Source organism: Peromyscus eremicus, chromosome 6 (genome assembly GCF_949786415.1).
Source record: "Peromyscus eremicus chromosome 6, PerEre_H2_v1, whole genome shotgun sequence".
Lineage (NCBI taxonomy): Eukaryota > Metazoa > Chordata > Mammalia > Rodentia > Cricetidae > Peromyscus > Peromyscus eremicus.
The window spans coordinates 93,108,157-93,112,386 of NC_081421.1; positions in this window are offsets into that span (position 1 = coordinate 93,108,157).

Sequence of the window (4,230 nt, forward strand, 5' to 3'; positions counted from 1 at the left end):
CCCCATGAACTATTTGGTTACATGTGGGGCTAAAAAAAACTGCCTAAGAGGACAAAAATAATTTCCTTTGTAGCTTTACCTCATAAAGCAACAACCCATTGTGCTTTTTCATGGAAAGTTCTATTTCTAGAAAGAATGAGGGCCACCGTCAGCCTCATGAGTAATAACTATTTGGCAAGATGATGCTTCCCACAGACAATCACTCTGAGCCCTTTTTTGGAAGGTTTAAGTTTTTGTTTTTGTTACTTTGTTTTCATAATGTGTGCATCCTAGTCTGTGGTACACAAAACCTAATTTATTAGAAAACCCAAAGATAAGTGTACAGGGCTATGGAATCTCCTTTTATTTCCTAGGTAATGACTCAGCAATTTAGATGCACCGAGTGGAGTGGAGAGTGCATCTCTCCTGGCTTTACAAAAACCCAAACCACAAGAAACTACAGACCTTTGCTCTTCGTGTGTCCACCCATCATCCCCTAGGGCGGACCCTGTGGATTGTGTGTGGAGTCCGTGAAGTGAGATGGTTGGGGCTAATTAATGGGATGGTCTCGGGAAGAAAGTGTGCACTATTTTATTTTCTGGGGCTTAGGTTTACAATTGTTTACTTTTTGGATGCACAGTTTCCTCAGGATGCAGATCAGCTAACTGTAAATGCAGTTGGAATTGACTCCCTACTCTTTTTCTGGAGTATTCAAATGGATAATCAATATACAAAAATTGACCAAGATACAAAATGCTAGGCCTAGAGAATCGTGGTTTCCATGAGAGTTATACAGGTGAACAATAACAATTCCTGAGTCAGGCGGATGGCCTCCTCTTCTGCTTTTATATCATTCTATGGCTCTCTTGAGTCTTGTAAATTTCTCCTGGAAGAAAATATTTCAGCCACCCAGAATGGTTTTCTTTTGTTGTTGTTTGTTTCTGTTTGGTTTTGTTTTTTGAGACAAGGTTTCACTGCATAGCCCTGGCTGTCCTGGAACTCACTCTGTAGACCAGGCTGGCCTGGAACTCACAGATCCACCTGCCCCTGCCTCCTGAATGCTGGGATTAAAGGTGCTCTACCACCAGCTGGTCTCAGAGACGTTTTGATCAATAATTTGGAACCCAGTGTCAGATACTCTCCTTACTGGGGAAGAACTAGGTGGCCTTTAAATTAGAAAAATAAATAAGCTTAAAATATATCAACAACTATCCTATGTGTACCTGAGATTCCACGGCTCTGCCCTGGATATTGAGGGATTACAGAATGGGCTCAGGGGTGGGGGTGGGGACGGTGGCCACAAGCTTCATTTAATTAATTAATTCATGGGCATGAGACCCAAATAGAAATGAGAAGACTTGCTGTAGTTGGAACTTTTTCTATATCCTGCCCGGTCCCATAGCTGCTCAGACCCAAATAAACACACAGAGGCTTAGATCAATTACAAATTGCATGGCACATGGCAGGCTTCTTGCTAGCTAGCTCTTATAACTTAAATTAACCCATTTCTATTAATCTATAAGTTGCCACATGGCCGTGGCTTACCCGACTCCTGGCATGTTGTTCCTTCGGTGGCGGCTGGTGTCTCTCTCTGCCTTCTTCCTGTCTCTCTGTTTGGATTTCCCGTCTGCCTTTAAGCTGCCTTGCCATAGGCCAAAAGGCTTTATTTATCAACCAATCAAAGCAACACACATTCACAGTGTACAGAAAGACATTCCTCATCAACTTGCCACTCAATCTCCAGTCTTCAAAGCCCAGTGATCTCGGATTCAAGTAATTGTTGCTACAGGTTTAGAAGGAAGATAATATGCCAGATAGAATACTCTCTGTCCCAAGCTTCCTGTGGATTCTTACATTCTGACCTAATGTCTGAGCCAAATGGAATAATCACAAAACAGCAGTGGGTTTAAAGGTGAGGGAGTCAAGGGCACACCACAGAGGCCTCTGTCCTACTCAAAGTGGCTTTGGTCCCAATTCTCGAAATAGAAGAAATGATTTACGTGTTGGAAAGTTCAAGCTGATATAAGAGGTCTGCATATAGCACTAAAACTTAAGTCCCGAAGGATGAGCTCAGTTTTGTCTTTATTTTTTAAAACGTATATATAATTAAATCTTTGGGTATTTCACATCTTTTTTTTTTTTTTTTTAAAGAACTGGCATAATTTATTTTTTCTCATTTTCTTATTAGTTTTTTGAGAATTTCATAAAAGTGTATTTTGATCAGATTCATCCCCCCTTTTCTAATTTATTTATTTATTATGCATGCAGTGTTCTGCCTATATGCCAGAAGAGGGCACCAGATCGAATTATAGATGGTTGTGAGATACCATGTGGTTGCTGGGAATTGAACTCAGGACCTCTGGAAGAGCAGCCAGTACTCTTAACCTCTGAGCCATCTCTCCAGCCCTCATGCCCCCTTACTTTAAAATTTAACTTAATTTAAAAAGATTTAGTTTTATTTTATATGTATGAGCATTTTACCTGCATGTATGTATGTGCAGCACATACATACAGTATCTGCAGAGACCAAAAGAGGGCACCAGATTCTTTGGAATTGGAGTTTCAGACATTTGTGAAACAAGTCCGGACATGGGTGCTGGGAACAGAACTCAAGACCTCTGCAAAATCAGTAAATGCTCTGCTTTCTTTCTTTCTTTCTTTCTTTCTTTCTTTCTTTCTTTCTTTCTTTCTTTCTTTCTTTCTTTCTTTCTTTCTTTTTAAGACAGGGTTTCTATCCTGGAACTCACTCTGTAGACCAGGCTGGCCTTGAACTCACAGAGCTCTGTCTGCCTCTGCCTCCCCAGTACTGAGATTAAAGATGTGAGTCCCAGTAAATGCTCCTAACTGCTGAGTCATCTCTCCAGCTCCTGTTTGTTCCTTTTTGTTGGGTTATTCTTATTATGTTGTGGAAATTCTGATGAGTCATTTATCAAATAAGTGATTTACAAACACCTTCCCTTAGGTTGTGGTTGTCTTAACTTTCTTTCTAAGTTTATTTTAAGTGATATGTCAAACATAAAAGTTGTACTTGTTAATGGGGAAATCTTGTATTTGTTTTAATACACATATATTATATATTGATACAATATATATTATATATAATATGTATTATATATATATTGTATAATGTTTAAATCTGGTTAACCATATTTATCCACTCAAACATTTACCATTTCTTTACAGTGAATTTTTTTTTTAAATGTGTAATATACCTTTTAATTTTCTTAATGGCTCCTTTGGAAGAATGAAACTTGATTTTGATACAGCCCAATGTAACTCTTAGAAATTTATACATAGTGCCTTTGGTGTCATGTCTAACAAATGTTTACACAACCCAGGGTGATAGAGCCTATTTTTTTCCTAAAAGTTTTATAGTTTTACTATTCAAATTTGGTTGTGATCCATCTGGAATTGTGTGTGGTGTGGGGTGAGGGCTTCCTCCTTCTCCTCCTTCTCTCATATGAATGTATAATTATTGCACTCACTGAATGCTTAAGACAGGAACTGTTGCTGGCTTGAGAGTCACATGACACAGTGGTATCAGGGCCCCGCGCTGACTTGCAATGAAACCGAATCTTGAACACCGGCTCCAGCAGAGTCATAACCTGGCTGAAGTTATGGGATCCATTGTCATTCGCTAAGAACTATCTGTCTGTTCTGCATCAGCTGGACAGGCAAGCTGAAGGTGTGGCAGGGGTCACTGCCCTGCACCCTGCTCACCTTGCACAGACCCACTACCCTCTGCGGGGGGGCCCCCCTAGGGATGCCATACTGCCTCCTCCTGCAGGGAAATTCCACAGCCAAGGCCTGCCTGGGCTACAGAGTGAGTTCAGCGCCATTCCAGATAACTTAATGAGAACGTTGCTCCCAAACAAAAGATTTAAAAGGGGCTAGAGTGTAGCTCAGGGGTACAAAGCTTGCCTAGCACGCGGGAGGCCAGAGGTACAATCCCAGTACTGAAAGAAAAAAGTAAAGAAAAACCGAGTTCTGACGTCGAAACTCCCTTTCTTTTTTGGTGCATGTTTTAGCAGAGCAGCCTGATGGAGCCTTTTCTGTCTCACCAAGTCAGGGCGCGAAATCCAGAACCTCAGCTTAGCGGACCAGGGCAGCAAACTGGGCTTAACTTCATGCCGAATTCGTAAGGTCTCTTCCCAAACACAGTCCCTAGAATCCTGTCTGTAGAGGTTGGGAAAATCATGTACTTCCTTTGGAGTGTGAGCACACCTACACACGGGTCACACTTTGCATCTC